The sequence below is a fragment of the Typopeltis vanoorti genome, chromosome 22 (assembly GCF_054136105.1).
Source record: "Typopeltis vanoorti isolate ZY-2024b chromosome 22, IOZ_Tvanoo_1.0, whole genome shotgun sequence".
NCBI classification, from domain to species: domain Eukaryota; kingdom Metazoa; phylum Arthropoda; class Arachnida; order Uropygi; family Thelyphonidae; genus Typopeltis; species Typopeltis vanoorti.
The window spans coordinates 95,694,919-95,716,934 of NC_143570.1; the positions used below are offsets into that span (position 1 = coordinate 95,694,919).

At 39.1% G+C, this 22,016-nt stretch overlaps 1 protein-coding gene across 1 annotated transcript in view; it reads left to right on the forward strand.

Annotated features, from left to right (window-relative positions):
* Positions 1-8,937: 8,937 nt before the first annotated feature.
* Positions 8,938-22,016, forward strand: part of LOC150094576 (protein broad-minded-like) — a 41,928-nt gene continuing 28,849 nt past the window's right edge. The window contains exon 1 of the mRNA XM_090412023.1: positions 8,938-9,308. The gene's annotated coding sequence lies outside the window, so the exon portion shown is untranslated. The remainder of the gene's footprint in view (positions 9,309-22,016) is intronic.

Sequence of the window (22,016 nt, forward strand, 5' to 3'; positions counted from 1 at the left end):
TCGTTTAACCCATCTATTTAAACCATTCCATAATAGCTGAAGCATTGTGGCATAGGGCATTGTCGTCTTGATAGTAACACGTGTCCGTCACAGAGTATGCAGCACCTGATTTCCAGAATACCAAGGTGCTGAGTTGCCTTCATGAACCCATGGACAACAACCAGTGGTTCCACTCCAAACAGGCTGAATGCACCTCACCCCATTACTCCTCCTCCACCAAAATTTACTGTGGGTAATATGGTAACAAGCGTTCACCAGGATGCTTGCACATCCTACAATTAGGTCAACCTTGATTCATTGCTGCAGAGTACCGTTTTCCACTGGTCAATTGTCCAGATCACAATCACTTTGCACCAGGATAAACGAGCAGCCTCGTTTGTTGTTGTGATGTTCGGCTAGTGTGCTTCTGCTCTTCTTTGGGAAGCGAGTCATTGTAGTTCTTTTCGAATTAGTGCTCATCACATGTTACTGGCGCTCTGGAACTTATCAAAGATGGTCTGTGCCGATTATAGCCGGTTTTTGTGGGCAACCCGTTTTACCACGCTCTTCCCTGTCAGTCATTTTCGGTAGCAGCCCTGAATGTTTTCCTACACTGGTGATGTCAGAACCTCTCCATTTCTTGATCACATCGCGAAGAGTATATTTTGGATGCTCCAGTTGAGGAGCAATACCACGTATGTTACAGCCCGCGATGACATTACTCTCGAAGTCACTGAGTTTACGTCGTGTTTCTATACCACCTGTTTTCAACTGCTACGACGAAATACTATTACTTACTATCTGTACAGCGGTTTTTATGTTATTAACAAACCTGGAATGTTCCATAACTTCAAATAACAGGGGTGTTCAGACAATTATTGATAGAGAGCGAGTATTTGTACAATATGCATCAACAGTATGCACATTATGAGACTGTGGATACAGTTGATATGTGCCAATTATTGCCTTGGCGTTAGGGTAATGTGACACGAATTACAAATAAAATAAAAATAGTATTTACAAATAGCAAAAACGCTGAAATGTATGTCTTAGCAGATGATAATACACAGAAACGTTTGTGTGACAGTATCGGGTTTTATCAGAGATTATTATTATTATTACACGTTCTTCCATGGAGTGAGCAGACTCATCGTGGGTGGTTCATTCAACTGAGAACATATTTATCATACATAATATTAAATTATTAACACTCTTTGCATTAACAACACATTCTGATATTGCGCACTGATTTTCTCAAAAGCTGAGACTTAGATTAAAGCATATTGTCAAGGGCACTGACAATTCCTTTACTGCTTCACGTAAGTCCAAAGCTGGTATACCATCCAATCCCACAGATGTATTCTCATTAAGATTCTGTAATAATAATAATATTATTATTTGATACCTCCAGGGAGTCCAAAGACTCATTGAGGGAGGACACCTGCTCTACAACTATGTCTCAACCACTCAATCCACCAACTGACTGCAACTACACCAACAACACTAGTATTTCTACAGACAACACAAACATCCATGCCAATGGCGGGATTAAAACCCGCAGCCTTTTGGCTGGAGAGCGGATAAGTTAACTACTCGGCCAGCCAGGCTGGACATTCAATATGCTATTCACCTTCATTTCATTCACCTCAGTTCCTGTATAAGACATCGGTTCCCTCAATCCTGAAATATAACAGCCTGGATAATATACTCTTGCAAAGTATTCACTTAGTAATTATGCTATTTCGATTGATTCAGTTACCTTCCCACCACCGACATTCCTTAAAAACATTCTGCACTATTATTATGATTATTATTACGGGTGACTCCAGGGAGGCCTTAGATTCATCGAGGGAGGCCCTAAACATCATGTCCAGAACAACTATTCGACATTCTCACAGTATCTATCATACCTTGCCTTGATCTCATTCACTGTCATAGCACCCACAACAGACTCTGGCAGCTTATTCCACTCATTTACCACTCTCCAAGTAAAAAACCCAGCTCTAACACCCTTGCTAACCACACTCTTGCCCAGCATCCATAGATGTCCCCTAGTTCTCCCACTACCAGGTCTGATCTCAAAAATATCCTCTGAATTAATCCTATAGGAACCCTTTAGCAATTTGAATGTCTCAATCATATCTCCCCTTTTCTGCCTATCAACTAATTTCTGCAACCCAGAAATCTTCAAACCTGTTCTCATATGGTTCATTCCATAGACCTGTTATCATCTTAGTCACTCGCCTCTGGATCCTCTCAACCTCCTCCCCATCAAGAAGGAACCTATGTGACCAAATCTGGGCACAGTAGTCGAGATAAGGTCTTATCAAGGCTCGGAACAGAGGTATAATAACTTGCTGGTCTCTGCTCATCAAAGTATTTTTCAGCAACCAAGTGAGTTGATGAGCTGATTTAGCCACTTTTTCCCTCTAAATTTCATCTCCCTATCCACCAACACTAACAAGTGCCTGGCCTCGATCTCATGGAGTACAGATCCATCAATGTGATATACTGCTGCTAATCTTTTCACCCCAAAATGCATAACCTTACAGTTTGTCACATTAAATTGACATCCATTCTCCTTAGCCCAGAATTTCAATCTATCCACGTGTTCCTGCAAGATTTTGACATCTTCTGCATTCACTATTGCCCTACCTAACTTTGCATCATCAGCGAACAAATGAACTGTTCCTCTTAGATCCTTCCCAATATCGCTAATAAACAAATTGAACAGCAGTGGTCCAAGAACAGAACCCTGTGTCACACCACTTGTTACAGGCCATCTTTTGGACTCTACTCCTGAATAAACTACTCTCTGATATCTCTCCATCAACCACCCACCTATCCATCTCACCAACCCTTATGTCCTTTCCCATATGTTGTAGTTAACGGATTAGAATTCCATGTGGTATCCTGTCAAATGCCTTAGCCAGGTCCAGCAGTATCACTGTAAACCCATTCCTCTTATTCAGTTCAGCCGTCACCGTGTTATAAAACTTGAGCAAATTACTGAGGCATGATCTACCCTTCACAAAGCCAGGCTGTCCCACATTCAGTATCTCACTTTCATGAATCCATTCCCTTGACTACTTTCTCCAAGACCCTGACAACGACTCCTGATATGCTGATTGGTCGGTAATTTGCAACAGTGGTCTTGGATCCTCCTTTATGCAGTGGAACTATTTTTCCCTCTTTCCACCCCCTAGGGACTAAACCAGACCGAGACTCAGATTAAACAACATGGTCAAAGGCACTGATAATTCCTTAGCCACTTCAGGTAAGACCCGTGCCGGTATACCATCCAATCCCACAAATGTATTCACATTAAGGTATACATTTTTTCTTTTATTTGCAGCAAATAGAAAGAACTGTTTGGGAGTCTCTTTAGCCTACGTTGCTAACTTACTTTCATAATCTGGTTTAACTTTTCTGACTGTACTAGTTACCCTTCTAGCCTGTGCCTTGTACTGTGTGTGCCTGCAGGTCACCTTTTTCCTTAAATTTCCTCCACAATTGTTTCTTTTTGGCAGCTCCAGCTTAATGGTGTTACTCATCCATTTAACTCCCACTTGATTTACTCTCCTGACTTTAGGTGCGTATTCAGCCACTACCTCCCTGAAACACTCCTTTACCACTTCCCATGCCCTACCAACATCTTGCCCTTGCGGATTTATATGCCATGGGGGCTGATCCAAGCAGTATCCCAAGCTATCCCTACTTAACAAGCAGGTAATTACACATATACCCTGTCTTAACTGAAAATTCCACACATTTAGCTACCTTCCCGGTCAAGACCATATGATCACTCTCACCAATTGGTGGCAACCTGGTCATATTCGTAATAGACAAATTCTCAGATGCAATTATTAGATCGAGCACTTCGGAACCGCTAGTATATTCCATTACATGCTGTCTTAGGTAATTTTCCTTTAGTAACTGCATAAATTACATTTCCTTCCTCCCATATGTTCTCTCCTCTCTCCTATTTACTCGTTTATCCTTTGGTATGTCAAACATTGCTTTTGTTAGATATTGCCTTGTGTGTTCTCATGCATTGTCCTTCTACATCTTTGTATTGTATTGAATACTTATTGTCGTTTCGTATGATTAACCAGCAAATTTTTATGTAGTAGATTTAATGTTGAAATAAAAAATGTAACTGTGCCCAAAAGATTAATGATGCAACTAGTGAATCAAAGACTTTTCACAATCATAAGGCGCGAAAAGTTATAAATTAAAACTGTTACATAGTCAACATATAAAAATTCTCCTATTGTCGAAGATTCATCTAATACAGGGATTCTCAACCTATGGTACGCATACCACTGATGGTACGTGAGCCACTGCCTTACTGGTACATCTAATATTACTATTATTACGGGCAACTCCAGGGAGTCATTAGACTCATCGAGGGAGACCCCAAATCATATTCATCACAACTATTCGACATTCATACAATATCTATCATACCTCGCCTTAAACTCATTCACTGTCACAGCATCCACCACAGACTCAGGGAGCGTATTTCACTCATTCACTACTCTAAAGGTAAAGAACCCAGCTCTAACACCTTTACTAACCACACTTTTGTCCAGTTTCCATGTATGTCCCCTAGTCCTCCCACAACCAGCCCTGTTCTCAAAAATATCTTCTGAATTAATTTTATAGAAACCCTTCAGTAATTTGAATGTCTCAATCATATCTCTCCTCCTCCGCCTATCAACCAATTTTGGCAACCCACAAATCCTCAACCTGTTCTCATACGGTTCATTCCACAGACCTGCTATCATCTTGGTCACTCGCCTCTGGATACTCTCCACCTCCTCCCCATCAAAAAGAAACCTAGGTGACGAAATCTGAGCACAGTAGTCGAGATGGGGTCTTATCAAGGCTCGATACAGAGGAACAATAACCTGCTTGTCTCTGATTTTCAACGTATTCTTCAGCAACCAAGTGATTTGATGAGCTGATTTGGCCACTTTTGCAATGTGTCCCCTAAATTTCAATTCCTTATCCACCAACACTCCTAAATCTCGTGCCTCATCAATTTCCTGGAGCACGGTTCCACCAATGCAGTAAACTGCCACCAATCTTTTCACCCCAAAATGCATAACCTTACATTTTGCCACATTAAATTGACATCCATTCTCCTTAGCCCAGACCTCCAATCTATCCAAATCATCCTGCAAAATTTTGACGTCATCTGCATTCACTATTGCCCTACCCAACTTCGCATCATCCGCAAACAAACGAACTGTTCCTCTCAGATCCTTTCCTATATCATTTATGAACAAATTAAACAGCATTGGTCCAAGAACAGATCCTTGTGGCACACCACTAGTCACAGGCCGTCTTGTGGACTCTACTCCTGAGTAAACCACTCTCTGATATCTCTCCGTCAACCACCCTCCTATCCATCTCACCAACCCTATGTCCATTCCCATGTGCTGCAATTTACTGATTAGAATTCCATGTGGTATCCTGTCAAAAGCCTTAGCAAGGTCCAGTAGAATCACTGTAAACCCATTAACCTTATCCAGTTCAGCCGTCACTGTGTTATAATACGTGAGCAAGTTACTGAGGCATGATCTACCCTTCACAAAACCATGCTGTCTCCGATACAGTATCCCATTTTCTTCTATCCAATCTTGTATTTTCCTCTTGACTATTTTCTCTATGACCTTGATAATGATTCCTGTTATGCTGATTGGCCGGTAATTTTCAACAGCAGCCTTGGAACCACCTTTGTGCAGTGGAACTATTTTCCCCTCTTTCCACCCACTTGGGACTGACCCAGTCTTGATGCTCAAATTAAACAAAATGGTCAAGGGCAGTGACAATTCTTTGGCCGCTTCACGTACGACACGAGCTGGTATACCATTCAATCCCACAGATGTATTGACATTGAGGTTCTGTAATAGACTAGTTACCTCTACTTCATTCATCACAATTCCAGTATAAGCTGTTGGTTCTTCCATTGCTTCAAAGTCACCACCTGGATGATATACTCTTGCAAAGTGCTCGCTCAGTAATTCCACAATATCGACTGATTCAGTTACCTCCCTACCCTCAGCATTTTTTAAGATCATTCTACCATGAGCATTTTTCCTTTTACTTGCAACATATTGAAAAAACTGTTTGGGATTCTCTTTAGCCTGCATGGCCTATTTCCTTTAGTAATCTGCTTTTGCTTTTCTTACCACCCTTGTTACCATCCTGGCCTGAGCTTTATACTGTTCCTACGCCTGATGGTCACCCTTCTCCTTAAATTCCCTCCACAATTGTTTCTTTTTTTGCAGCTCAAGCTTAATAGTGTTATTCATCCATTTAACACCTACTTGATTTATTATTCGGACTCTTGGTATACAGGCAACCATTTCCTCCTGCAAACAGTTCTTAACCACCTCCCATGCACTATCAACATCCAGCCCTTGCAGTTTTACATGCCATGGCATTGAGTCAAGCACACACCTAAGCTTGTCATACTTATCAGACCGGTAATTCCACATGTACCCTGTCTTAATTGTAAATTCGACTCCTTTAGCCACCTCCCAAGTCATGACCTTACGTCACTCTCACCAATTGGTGGCAACATGGTCATGTTCTTTACAGCCACATTCTCAGTTGCAATTACTAGGTCCAGCACTCTCTGCCCCCTGGTATTTTCCAATACATGTTGCCGTAGATAGTTGTCCCTTAATAACCGCATAAAATCCAATTCCTTCCTCCCATGTTCCCTCTCCTCTTTCCAGTCAATGTTACCATAATTGAAATCACCCATAATAATTACCCTCCTTCCACTCATTTCTTCTATTTGCTTATGCATACTATCCCTACCATCCACTCCATCACCCGGTCTATAGCAGCACCCAATTGTATATTTTGTTCTGCTAGATTCTATCTCACACCAAACAGCCTCAAATGTGCTTTTTTCCCCATCCTGCAGTTCAACTTCTATACTCCTTGGCTGAAGCTCATCAGCTATCATCAATAACACTCCTCCCCCCTTTTTATTCACCCTGTCACACTCCTGAACACGCTATACCTGTCGCATTCAATCCCACTACCTTTATCATCTTCTGTCAGCCATGTTTCACTAATACTGACAACCTGTGGCCTGGACGTGCCAACCATGGCCAAAAACTCTTCCTTCTTGTTCCTAATACTCCTGGCATTAGTGTACATGAAGCGCAGAAGCCCATTTGTCCCATCCCTACTTTGATGCCTTATACTAACTATCCCATTCTGATTTGTCCGTCGTACTCGCTCGGGCATAATATACTCATTCATACACTTAACTTCCCCCCTAAAGTCTGCATATCTACTCCCCCCCCTCTTAATAAATCTAGTTTCCCTGAGTCTGTACATCCACTTCCACATCATTCATCAACACTCTTTCAAGTCTTCGTACACCAACTCCATTCAAATGTAACCCATCCATCTTATATAAGTCCTTTCACCCATCGAACTCATTCCACACATCCACAAATTCCACACCACTCTCCATGCATAACCCACGCATAAAGTCATTGGCAATTATGGCCCTCCTTCTAAACACTTCGCTGTAATACCGCGGTAAGATACTCACCATCCTAACTCTCTCACTCTTCTCTTTTGCTATCTCAAACAACTCCCTCACATCCTCTATCATTTCCATTTTGTCCTCTTTCAAATCATTCGTTCCTGCCACGATTATCATCTCTTTCACCCTCTGTTTTTGCAGTCGAATAGATTCGCTGACGTCCTGTATGTTCGCACCCGGCTGGTACGACTTCGTTAAACTCTCAATTATTACGCCTCTTAATAGCGAATCGCCATACAGCACTCGCTCCTTCATTTTATTGACGTTTACGAACATTCTATTATTTGCCGTCTCAGACTTCCGCCGGTACATTCAACACACATTTTTCCATACGCTCCAGTTGTCTTTTAGCTCTGTGTATCGCACCATTCAAACGGGCAATTTCGCTACTCGCATTTATCTCATCATTTTCATTATCGATCAAATCATCCATTCTTTGTGTTCCTACCTTCATTTACACTTTCAGCGACGCTCTCACACCTATCTGGCACTACCACGCAATTCTCTAGCACACCGCCATTTTCTACATTCTGACTATCGTTAACGATATCACTCTCGACGCACGAAACACGCTTGAAGTCCTCATTCTCTTTACACTTTCTACACATATTAACTCCACTATCACTTTCTAACCAGACTCCCACCGCTCTTCGCAAGGCATACATCTCACAGACAGCACATTGCATAAATTCGTTTACATCAAAACTCTTAAACAAACATGGCGATCTGGCCGCCATTTTTTTCTTTATCGGTGCCATGTGTACGCCATCTTTTCTTAAAAATAATAATTAAAATAACAGAAAACACGTAAAAATTGCACAGACATACCAAGAAACAAAAAGCAAACAATACTACTTAAAATTCTAGTAAAATATCTAATGTTAACACAAATACTACTAATCTTTTCAGGAGCTCTCGACAAGCCGACGATCTAATCAGTGCGACACCAACTCCTAATCCATATCTTGAATTAAATATAGTGGTATACTGGAAAAGGTTGAGAATTCCTTTACTAATAGATCCCTCGATGTGTCCAAGGACTCCTTGGAGTCGCCCGTAATAATAATAAAGGTTGGTCGATTGGTAGAGCCTCTCCGACTAATGGCTCGCAAAAAGTTAAGCAAGTTTGAGCGCAGTTAATAGTTGGAATGGATCAATCGTTCGATGCTGTTGGCACACTCTCCCTCGATGAGTCTGGACTCCCTGGAGGTGTCACATAATAATATTAATAATAGATATATACATCTTTATGCCGGTAATTAGTGAAATAACCTTTGGTCGAATTATGAAACCTTATGTCTTAATAATCTTAAGCAAGTTGTCAGGTGCTGCCTCCTAACGTTCTGTATTTTTCACATTACAGTGCTGTGGGAATGTGAGTTTCCTTGCCATATCGTCATTCATTTCTGCATGTAAAGAGACTTAGGAATATAATATTATTATTACAAGCCTCGGTGATTTAGTATGAATATCCGAAATATCCAATTCCTACTTTTTGCCGAAATTATTTAAGCATGACACAGTATCCATTACGTTCAAGATCAGTTTTGGCAAAGCTTGAACGTTAATGTCTCCTCTCGAAATTCCAAAATTAGCATGTCATGTAATTTCTAAACTTTTAGTGGGAATAGCGCAACAGAAATCGACCATACAAACACATTCTGAGTGCAAACGATTAAAAAACAAATGAGAGGCACAATAAGTGGCATAACTGACCTGTGTAACCAGAGATTCATCACCCCCACGTGTACGTATGCTCACATTCGTAATTTACTTGATCATTCAATATTTTTTACCATTCTGTTGTTTATTTTTTGCTATTCTCAAAAAACAAAAACAAAAAAAAAAAATTATTTTTGAATATTTTTGCAAAACAGTCCCCTCCCCCCCCTCAAAACATGGAAATGGGAAAATTGGCAATCATCATTTTGTGCAATGCAAGGCCACATGAAGTATCTATTCTATATTAAAAAAAAAATGAACGGCAAGTGCTTCTTAACCCTGTACACTCTTGATATGAGCACTGCAGACCACTCTGTTCCTTAAACTGAAAGAACTACTCTATGGGAAATGCTTTACTGTCAGCGAATGTTTATACCCAAACTTTCTGCTGACAAAAAAAACAAAACATACCCAAATGTTGGACAACAGCATCAAACCAGAATGAATATTATATTGACAGCCTGTAAACATACTTTGTTAAATAAATGTTTGGTTTAACTACGGCAGTATATAATGCAGAATTTTTGAAGTGATCCTTGTATGTTAATGTGGGAGGTTTAAATGAGGATATGCAATTGTTTGCTGGTGGTGCAAACCTTATATTTTAACTTCCAGAAGGATTTGAATAGGCTGTACAGCTAGAGTTGACAGTTTAGTGTTAAAAACCCATATGAGCTTGGAATTTCAAAAGGCAAACACAGGATCCTGTGTATTTGATTATGATGTATTGAATGAGGGAGGTGGCAAAGAAGATCAACAATTTCCTAGTAATACTAAACAAGGACTAAAATATGATGAGGTGGACAGTAATAATGTCCTATCATCATGTGTGGCATGTAGAAATAAAAGCATACTTTTACTACACCAGGTCTTGATCAGCTCATTTAGCTTAATTTTTGTTGCATATTTTGAAAATATTTTGTAAAATGTCTAGGGGAGAGTAGAAAAAGACTGAAGTAGAATGCCAGATATCAAATTTGCATATATGAAGTTAGTCAAGAGAATACTATCTGCATATCCTGGCTAATAGAAGAAGAAATGGTATGACTAAAACACAAGTTTGGTGTGCAGGTTTCACTTGATTAATGTGGAAGGGACTTTTTGTTGAGTGGGAGGGGGTGAGTAAGGAGCTTGGTTAGAAGAGTGGTGTTTGAATGGAATTTATTACTTGAAAGTGTGGCAAGTTATTCAGTAAATTAATTTAAAGCACAGTTAATTTAGGAGCATTGTGTTTCTTGGTGAGCACCACTGATCATAAATTACATCAGCCAATCAGAAACTTTCTATTTTTGACATCCAGGGAGAGGTGTTGACAGTAGTTGCATAATGAATATATGATGATGACACATGCTAAGAAAGTGACCAGCTTGGTAAGGAATGCAAAACTGGAAGATGAGAAGCGATGATTGATAGAAACTGGAAATTAAGGGACATATTACAGTGGAGGTGAAGGTAATCCAGAGGATTGCTGCAATACTAAGAAGGACAATGACCAGCAGAGATAGAAGAGTTATGGTTTCATTGTATAAACCCCTGATTAGAACATGGATTATTGTTTTCAGATTTGGTTGCCAGGATTTGAAAAGGGTTTCAATTTGGAGAAAGTGCAAAGGCAGATAAAAATAATATTAGGACTGAACAGCATTAGCTATGATTTTACTGAGGACATGCAGACTGCAGAGTTTGGTTGATAGGAGAGATGGTATGATCAAGACATTTAAACTGTTGAAAGATAGTTACAGGGTTGCCACTGGGAAGTTCTTTTATACAGTAGATCAAAAGAAGGAGCATGAACAAGGGGCCATCCCTGGAAGTTACGAATGGACATGGTAAGGGTGAAGAATGGCTTTTTTTTTTTTTTTTTTTTTTTTTGCATGGAGAGTGGCTGGACCTTGGAATTCCTTGCCTGAAGGGTAGTGAGAGCACAAATGGTTAATGATTTTAAGGATACTGTGTTGTTTAAGATGGGCCTCCCATGATGAGTAATGAATCCATGGAGGGCCCACATAATAAGTGTTGACCAAATTTTGAAACCATCGTTCTTGTTTAAATTTGATTGATTTATAAAGGTTTCATATGCTTCTTTAAATTTTTTTTCTTACTAAGTTCTTGCATACATTTTGCATACCAAGTTCTTGTTGATGTAAGAACTGTGTGCCCTTCCAATTAATCCTACAAGATATCTCCAGAGCACAATCAGAAAGGCCTAACAGATATATGTTTAATCCACCATGAGAAAACTGGCCTTTCTGATCATGTTCTGGACTCATTCCATAATAGTGATTGAAAAGGTACACAACTCTTACATTAAATTAAAGAAAATTTAAAGAAGCATTTGAGATCTTCATAAAACAACCACATATAAACAAGAATGAAGGTCTCAAAATTTATAAGATTTGGTCAACACAAAACCCTAACAATAGTGCACACTCTCAGATTGCCTAGAATACCAGACCATAGCAGCATTAATCTCAGGTTCATCAAACACTACAAATGAAAATATTGAAGACCACATCAGCTATTGTTGGGTTCTAGAAATTTGACAGGTTTACATCAATAAAGAAAGTTCAACAGGAGAACCAAGTTATTTTCAAGGATGCTAAGTTAAATATAAAACTATAAATCAGGAAATAATCTAGCAGGATTCTAAGCTACAAATGGTTAAATTATTACAAAGTTGCAAGTGGAATTAATATTATTATTATTACATGACACCTCCAAGGAGTCCAAAGACTCATCGAGGGAGGGCACTTGCTCTACAGCTCTCTGTTTCCACTCAATTCACCAACTGCCTCATCTACACCAACGGCACCTACTGCCCACAGTGGGAATTCGAATCCACAGCCTTTTGGCTGGAGAGCAGATACACTAACCATTCGGCCAATCAGGCCAGCAATAATAACTTGATGTCAAAAATAAGAATTTTTTAATTGGCTGATATTATTTTATTATTATTTTTTTTTATCTACAAAAGGTCAAGATAATTAATATTATATGTCATGCATTATTGTAGCACAGCATTGGTTGCATTAATATAGTGTGTGTGTATATATATATATATACATTGGCACACCCAGGGAGGGGGCCAAGGGGCCCTGGCTCCCCCAAAAGAAAAAGGAAAAAAAGACTAGAAAATTTTCCAAAAATCTTTTCCTAATTAAAATTCTTTTTTTTTGTTAATTTATGTCATGTCGTGTCTTCTGTTTCTATACTACTTATGAATTAGCAGTCACATAAGGTGGGAATATCCTCTGGCTCTCGGGAATCACAGCCGTTGTGAACGCAAGGCGAACGAAGTAGTGCTCGGGCGGTACTTTGTTTGCCCGAGCTGGGCCAGAGATCATGGTATCGTGCATCATGTATTGGCGATCACTGCAGATGCTGAGTCATAGGTCGTATGCAGTGCATGCGTAGTGTGTATTCTCAAATCGTCTACTCAACTCGCCCCCCCCCCAAGATTAAATCATGAGTGCTCATATCCCCCCCCCACAAGATTAAATCTTGAGTACTCGGCCCCCCTCCAAGATTAAATTCTGAGTGCGCCACTGTATGTATATATAAGGTCAAATATAGAATTTTATGTTCAGGATAATTAATATTACATGTCATGCATTATTACAGCACAGCACTGGTTGCATTAATATAGTGTGTGTGTGTGCGCATGCAGTGGTGAGCTATGGAAATTTTAACAAAGGGCTTGCATCGTTGAGCAAAAAAGCCATATTTCACACCAAAACTTTCATTAATACAGCTTGTGTACAAATTCCAATCAAAAAGTATGAGAGGACAATCAACCTCTAAAGGCTATCATTTTTAAACAAATATTTCATGATCTAAAAATGAAATATTTGCACACAATCAACTGTGTTAATTTATCTTACATAAGAAAAACATTTTTTAACTATCAAAATATAATAAGAATGAAATCTTTTATAAAACATTTGATTGGCTACTGGTTTTACCATATGATTGGCTACCAGAAGGGAGCATGGTAAAGATAGTGCATGCACTTTTATTTTCAAACTTGGGTGCATTCATTATAGAGGAGTTGAAACAATAAATACACTGCTGAATAGACTAATTTTTGTTAGGTTACCGTATGAGTTTGTCGCTTAGTATGTTTCAAAAAAAAATTTTTTTTTAAAAAAATATACAAGAAGAATAAAGGGCTTGCAAATTTGAGAAAAATTTAACAAGGGCTTTCATGAGCCCCTTATAGCTCACCACTGTGTGTGTGTGTGTGTAGGGTCAAATATAGAATTTTATGTTATTCAAGGTTTTTTTTTTTTTAAATCAGAAAACTAGTTCATTCCATAAATCTAATAGTAGTTTTGTGAGAGATCAAGAGAGAATGGAAATGCAAGAGGAACAAGGAAATAGTGGGGAGTGGAAGTAGCAGTAAATGTATGAATGGAGAAGATCAGCACAGGAATGGAGAGAATCGGGATGTGTGTCGGGTAGTTGACACTGAGTGGATATATGGAATAAGTGGTGATAAAGGTGATTGGGCAAGGGCAGGTATGATGGGAAAATTACATCCAGCAAGTGGCATAGATAGGACTCGTTATTATTATTACGTAACCAAAGACTCAAGGGAGGGCACCTACTTTACAGCTCTCCTTCTTCACCACTCCACCAACCTTCATCATCTACACCAAACTGTGGGTCGCAGTCCCCCTTGGGGGCCGTGAAATAATGAAAACAAATTTAAAATGTTTCAAGACTAAGTAGTGTTTTTTAATCTTAAAAGAAACGTATTTAATTTTTATTATTTATTTCTTTTTTGTTATTTTTTATATTTCAATGGAAAAAAATCACACATTGGTGCGTTTTACATTTCATGTGCTTGTATACTGCAAATATACAATAAATCTATCTATATAAAAATATGAGATAATGTGCCATGTCAAATGTGTATGTAAGATGCTAAAAATGTAATATTTGCATTTGATTTTTGCAATATTCGCTGTGTGTGTTTTGTATTGAATATAAATACAATAAATATAATAATATATGTCTATGTTACGATTTTTTCCCGAGGGGGGGCATGAAATATTTTAATTTTTTCAAAGGGGGCCCTGACATCCAGAAGTTTGGGAAGCAGTGATCTACAGCAACTGCATCTACTGCCGACCACCACCACCACTAGTATTTTCACAGACAATCACAAACATCCATGTCCACGGTGGGATTCGAACCTGCTGCTTTTTGGCTGGAGAGCAGATACGCTAATCACCCGGCCAACCAGACTTATTTATTTACAAATGCCACGAGTATCATAAATAAGAGAGATAATCAGAGAAACTTGTTTCACTGATTGAGTTTATTCACTCAAAAATTGTTGGAATAAATGAAACAGTTGAATGAAGATGATATCCTTACAAGAATAGAAATGGAAGGGTATAGTGTTTTTCACAAGGAAAGAAAAGGACACCAAGGGAGGAGGAATTGCTGCTGATGATCACAGGGGAATTATTATTATTTGGTAACCTCCATGGAGTCAACAGACTCTATGTGAAAGGCCCATTCAACTAGCAACATGTTTATCATAATGAGCTTTGAAGTTGTTTACACTATCTGCACTCACAACGCATTCAGGCAATGCATTCCACTCACTAACAACTCTCCTTGTAAAAAATATACTCTTTGCACCCTTCTTCACCACATATTTATACAACCTCCAGGGATGACCTCGCATTTTTCCCATCTTAACATCCACGCTTTTTATGATTTCTTTTGTATTAATCATAACTCTATCTTATCTCCTCATTTCCTCCTATTCATCAACCTCTGAAATCCACATTCTCTCAAATGCTCTTCATAACCAGCACTCCAGAGTCCTTATATCACTTTGGTTATTCGTCTTTGGATTTGGACCCTCTCTAGAGTTTCCACATCACAATGAAAACGATGTGACTAAATCTGAGTGCAGTGATCCATACGTGATCAGAACAATGCCTTATATAGATGCACCGCCAACTCCTTATCCCTACATATCAATGTACTTTTTATCATAGCAGCAGTATGATGTACAGTCTTTGAAACATGTGCAATGTGCCTTCAGAACACTGTCCACCATCACTCCAAGATCTCGGAATCTCATCCACTTCCTGAAGTACAGCTCCATCAATCCAGTACATAGTCTTATATCTCTGTATCCCAAAGTGTAACACCTGGCTTTTATTAACATTAAAAGTGACCCAGCTCATTTGTTCAAGCTAAAAGTCTATTTAAATCTTCCTGAAGAGAATTAACACGAGCACTATTCCTGATAATTCTACGTAACTTTGCATCATCAGCAAACATTTGAAGATCCCCAATCAATCTACCTGAAATGTCATTAACAAATAAGTTAAACAGTAGAGGCCCAAAAACAGAACTTTCAGTCATGCTACTAGTCGCCTTCCTATTCTGAGACACAGCACCATCATACACAACTTGCTGGTATTATTCAGAGAGCCAGTCTCTGATCCATCTAACAATATACTATCTGTTTTTATCATCTGCAGCTTGCACATCAACTTATCATATGGTGAGTTATCAAATGCTTTTGCAAAGTCTATGAATATCACTATATATGATTCTCCCTTATCCAACACATTCGTCACCTTCTCATAAAATAAGCAGATTGCTAAAACAAGACTTCCCCTCACAAAGCTATGATGACCATCATAGAGAATCCTATGTTCATCAACCCAATCTTGTATTCTATTTCTAACCAATTTTTCCAACACTTTGATCACAACTGCAGATACAGACTGGTTAATTGGAAACTTCTGTTGTCGATTCATGCTTATGGAGAGGTATTATTTTGCTTTCATTCCACACCTTAGGAACCATTGCAAGATTCTCATTAAATGAGAAGGGCATGGATAACTTTTTTGCATATTCTTTAAAAATATGGTGATATGTCATCCATTCCCACAACCTTATTAACATCTAATCTGAGCAACACTTGATACACTTACGATTGTTTTATCTTTAATTCTCCTAATTCTTGCTTCCCTTCTACATGTTGCACAGTATTATTCACACCACTCTGATATACACTGATGAAGTGTTTGTTAAATAATTCCACTATATCATTTGCTCTGGTTACTCTGCTACCATAGCTATCTACCAGCATCAACCTGCCTTAATTATTTTTCCTCTTGCTTGCCACATAGCAGAAAAATTTGCTTGAATTAGCTTTGACCTGACTGACCAATCTCCTCTCATATTCTCCTTTTTCATTTTTAACCATCTTGTCACTTTTCTGGCTTGCACTTTATATTCTTCATGCATCTGTTTCCTGCAAACTATCTTGTACTTTCTCCATAACTTCTTTTGTAACAGTGCTTGCTTGATTTCACCATTCTTCCATCTCCCTCCTACTCTATTTATTTGTTTAACTCTTGGTATACAGTTATGCGTTGCTTGCCTTATTTCCCATGCACTGTCAACATCTTTTCTACATAATTCATCAACCCAGTGTGTTAATGCTAATTGACTATGGAACACCTGTAATCATCCACCTTATTGTTCCACATATAGACCTTCTTGATAATTTTTTCCTGTTTTGACTACCTTCCAAGTAAGTTCCTCATGGTCATTTTCACCAACAGGTGGTGGTAGTATGATATCTCATTCACAACCATATCCTCCGAGGATATCACCAAATCTAACTCCGATAAACCTTGTGTTGTCTCCATCACACTGCTTTAGATAGTTATTCCACAGAAACTCAACAAATTCATTCTCCCTGTTATTATACACTATCTCTTCTTCCAATCCACATTCCTATAATTGAAATCTCCCATTAGGATAATCTTCATTTTACTCGCCCAACTAATTTGTCTGAACATTTCCCAGTCAATACTCTCCACATTCTCTGGTGTATAACAGCATCCTATTAGATATACTCTCCTAATGATCTCAACTTCACACCAAACAGCTTCAAAATCTTCACACGCACTACTATTTTCCAATTTGACTCTTGAAGGACACAATTCCTCTGCTACCATTAACAATACCCCACCCCTTCCTCTCTTGATCTTCCTATCCTTGCCAGTTCAGGTCCTGACAGTATATCATCCTCAGTCAACCAAGTTTTACTTATGCCAATTATCTTTGGGCATACTGATTCAATCAATGTTACAAACTCAGCAGTCCCTTTATTTCTGATACACCATACATTAGTATGCACGCATAACAATTCTCCACTCTTTGAGGCCATCCCATCAACACAATCACTCTTTACTCTCTCTGCTATAGTGCACTTCTCTCTTCATTCTGACCATCACCATTTCCCTGATCCTGACTCTGAATTTCATGTATGTTTTTCCATCTCCCACCATTTTGTACTGCATCACTTTGCTCTGCTCTAATCGCTTCTTCACCTTTGTATCCATCCTCTTCCCGTCCTTCCACAACCTGCTTCTCAACCTCTCTCTGACTCTTAGTTGTACTAATTTTGTATGGACCCTGTGCACTCTTATTAAACAACAATCGCTCCAAATGACCAACACCATATTCATTCAAATGCATTCGATCAGCTTTGAACCATTCTAACTTCCCTTCGAATTCATTCCATACATTAATAAATTGAACACTCTCTGCCTGACACAATTCAGCCATCTTTTCATTCAGTATCATTGCTCTCCTCAGTTCACTACTGTCATATCTGGGCAACAGACTAACCACTTTCCCAACGACACTATTATTCTTGACTTCTTGCAGTAACTTAAAATCCCTTTCCACATTTTTTTTTCTTACTAATCAAGTCATTTGTGCCCCGGCTACTCCTAATTCTGATGCCTGTTCCTTCCTTCTATGCAAAGCATAGAAGGAAAAATAAGAAATAGCAAATATCTAAGGATGATAGGGTTGCTTCTTATCATCAACTTCCTTATCATTTCCACCAGTTATGCTCTTCTTTAAGTGTTCAGTTTCCTCCTCCATACATTTAACTTGACTCTTCATTTTCAATAATTCTTCCCTAAGCTCTTCCATGTCACTTCTGTTATTAACTTCGCAAGTACTCCCATTTCCCGATTATTCCCGGTAACACCATTCTCATTTTTGGAACGTCCTAACCTTTCATCTCATTTCTCACGTACTATAATACATTCCTTTTTATCACTTCATCTAACACCCCATAAATGTTTTTGAATGCATAATTGTCGCATCTTGTCCACTGCAAAAAGTCCAGGAAAAGACTTGATCTCCAAGTTGAGACCTTTGGTGCTGCTAGCATATGCTTCTTTTCCACCATTTCTGACATTTTTGTAACGTTAACTTCTATTTTAATCAAGATAAAAACCAAAGCAAACATTTTTAGAACCGTGATATCACAGTCTGGCTATCACTCAAAAGCACTATTATACAGATCTACCCAATATAATTTAGGGAAAAAAACACTTTTTGTAACACCATTCAAATACGCTGCTGCTTCTTGTTGCGACACTAGTGTCAGGAAGAGATATTTAGTTGGATGTGGCTTTTAGGCTGGGGAATGTGGAGGGAAGTGAGGAAGAATATAAACTTTGGGTTGGTGAACAAGGGAAGGGTGTTTGTTATGGGTTATTTTATTTATGGCAGTATAGATTGAAATGAAGAGATAGCATTTGAGAATCAGGAAAATGAATTTCTGAAGTTCTTGAGAGACAGCTATCTTAGGCAGTATGTAAAGGAGGGCACATGAGAATTGAGAGTTTTAGATCTGATCCTTTCATCAGGGAAGATGTAATTGCGAGTGGAGTTTCGCACTTCCCTCCAGTTGGTGAGAGTGATCACTCTCACCAACTGGAGGGAGTGATCACGAAGTGATCACCCGAGTTGCAGCTAGCCTCATGAAGACTTCTGTGAAGAAAGAATATATGTGGAAATACAAGGCTGATGATTATGACAAGCTTAGGAGACAGATTGAAGCTACAGCATGGAATGTGGGATTGAGGGAAAAGGAAATAAATGCTGCTTGGGTACTGACAAAGAAATACTTAACAGCATCAACATGTGAATATGTTCCAATGATCAAAAGACTGAATAAGGTAGATGTAAAATGTATGAATGAGGGGAGGAAGCACAAATTCTTGAAGAAGAAGAACGAACTTGAATAGCAGGTGAGAAGAGTGCTCAGACAGCAACAGTGCAGTATGACCAAAAATCAGCAAATTAGGCAAAGTGAAACACAACCTTGGGAATTTTTTCGATATGTGGCAATTAGAAAGAAGAGTGATTATGGTAAGATGGTGTTAATGGTTGAAAGTTAATGATATTTCACCATGTGCCTGAAGGGAATGGTCTAAGAGGATAACGTCAGCCTTGGCCTACCTGCTTAACAAGAGTCTCGAAACAGCACAAGTCCCAAAGAAGTGGACAGAAGGCAAAATTGTTCCACTTCACCTAAGGCAACAAATTATAGGATGATCTGTATGGTTGTAGATAAGGTATTGGCGAGAGATAGGATAGTAAAGTGAGTTAATAACAGTGGTATTCTTTGTGTTTGTTAGCATGGGTTTGTTAAAAGGAGATCATGCTTTACCAACTTGTTTATGTATTATAACAAGGTTTCAAATGTATTGGACAAGGAAGATGCATATACAGTGGCATACTTAGATTTTGCAACTAAGATTAGATTTACCAACTAGTAGCAGGCAATCTAAATAGAACAGATGGGACTGGATGATAAATTAGTAAGTTTGTTGTAGATAGCATATTGTTAATGGGGATGTAGTATCTCAGAAAAGGAGAGTCACTAGTGGTATGCCAGATGGGTCTATTTTGGGACCATTGTTAATTAATTTGTATATTAATGATATTGGGATGGGTTTAACTGATGATATACAACTGTTTGCAGACAATTCAAAACTTGGGAGAGTGATGGGAATCAAGTAAATGTTTTGGGCTTAAAAGAGGACTTGAATAGATTGTAAAGCATGAAGTTCTAAAATTTGGTAGGCAATAATGGGATGCATAGTATTCACTTGGTGAGGAGACAAGAGACCATGGAGTGCTGATGGACAAGGATCTAAATTTCAGCAGTCACATTGCAAAAGTTGAAGCTGTCACATTGAATAATAGCAATGATGTGGAGGACCTTAACGTGCAGATATAGAGAGGATCTGGTTTTTTCACTGTATAAGGCCTTGATCAGGCCTCTTATGTATTATTGTGCACAGGTTTGGTCCCCTGGATTTCATGGTGGTGATGTGGATATTTAAAACATTGGTTTCATGGGCTTTGTGTGTAAGAATGTGCACCTTCCGTGAGGAGTCTTGACACCGTGGAGGCCTGGTGTTAATAATAATCTAATATGATACACTGCTTGGAAAGAAGTCAACAGACATTATAGGGAAAGGAAAAAACAGCCAAGATGCCCACCTTAATAAGATATAGGACCTTCTTTCGCTATGACGACTGCAGCAATCTTATGGGGCATACTTATTTTTTCCACAAGCGTATGATAGCGATCAATGGGAATTTTGGACCGTCTTGCTGTAGGCATGTAATGAGGTCCTGCATGGTTGTGGAGCAGATGCCGCTTGATCTCACTCAATGCTCCAGTTCATCCAATAGATGTTCAGTAGGGTTGAGATCAGGGCTCTGTGGAGGCCAGTCAAGTGGGATGATGTTCAAGTCCACAAATCACGCAGTTACAGCAGCCTTATGGCACAGTGCACTGTCTCTTGCTGAAAAAGACAATGGTCAGTTCAGCAGAAATGCCACCAAGTAGGAGGCATTGCATTGTCCAGAATGCTAGGATACCTCTTGGAATTCAGTGTTCATGGCACCACAGAGGTCCAAAGCCAAACCAGGAAAAACCGGACCATACTGCTACACCACCACCTCCAAATTTCATAGTTGGGGTTATGCACTCTGGTAAGAAACTTTCACTGGGCATCTGCCACAGCCATATCTGTCCATCTGCTCAGGGTTTAGCGTGATTCGTCGCTCCATAACACAACTTTCCAAGCTTCCACATCCCTCTCTTCACATCATTCCACATCACGATGCACCTGAAGACGATTATTCATGTTGGTTCGGTTTATGTGGGATTTGCATGTTGCAGTCCTACCATGGAAACCCATGTTGTAAGCCTCAGTTCTGAATGTTTTTGTGGTGCAGATTCGTGTTCCATTTGATGCCTGGAACTCTGCATTCAGTGTGTTGGCTGACGAATGGTGGTTTTACATATTGTCCATCACAGTACCCTACGGTCATGTTCATCGAGTGTGATGGGTCATCTACTTTGGGTAGCACTTGCAGCTGACTCTCTGTATGGTAAAACTGATTATTGATCTGGGATGGCCCAATTTGTCAACAGTTTGCTAAACAAATAGGCCTGCAACGTTGTCACCCTTTCACAATGCCTCTTTCAAACTCAGTCTCTTCCCTTCTTGCAGCCATTTCATCTGGACACAGTAGCACTGACTTAGAAGCATCATATTTCTCCAATTTATTGTCTACAAACATGACTTGTTAACATGGCACGATGCACCTTGCCTGTGGGAGTGTCCATTGACTGCTTTCCAAGCAGCATATGTCAGGGTTTAGATGAAATATATAATTGGTAATTTGGGAAAATTAATGGCAGAGAACTCTGATGTGATTTTGCTACAACAGGATTTGAATAGGTTGATATTTTAGGTATATCAAGGGGGACATCAGTTCAGTGTTGACAAGCATAAGCATTGCATGTTGTGGCTGGAAGAAAATGGGATTATGTCTATTGCATTCATGATGCTTTGCTCTT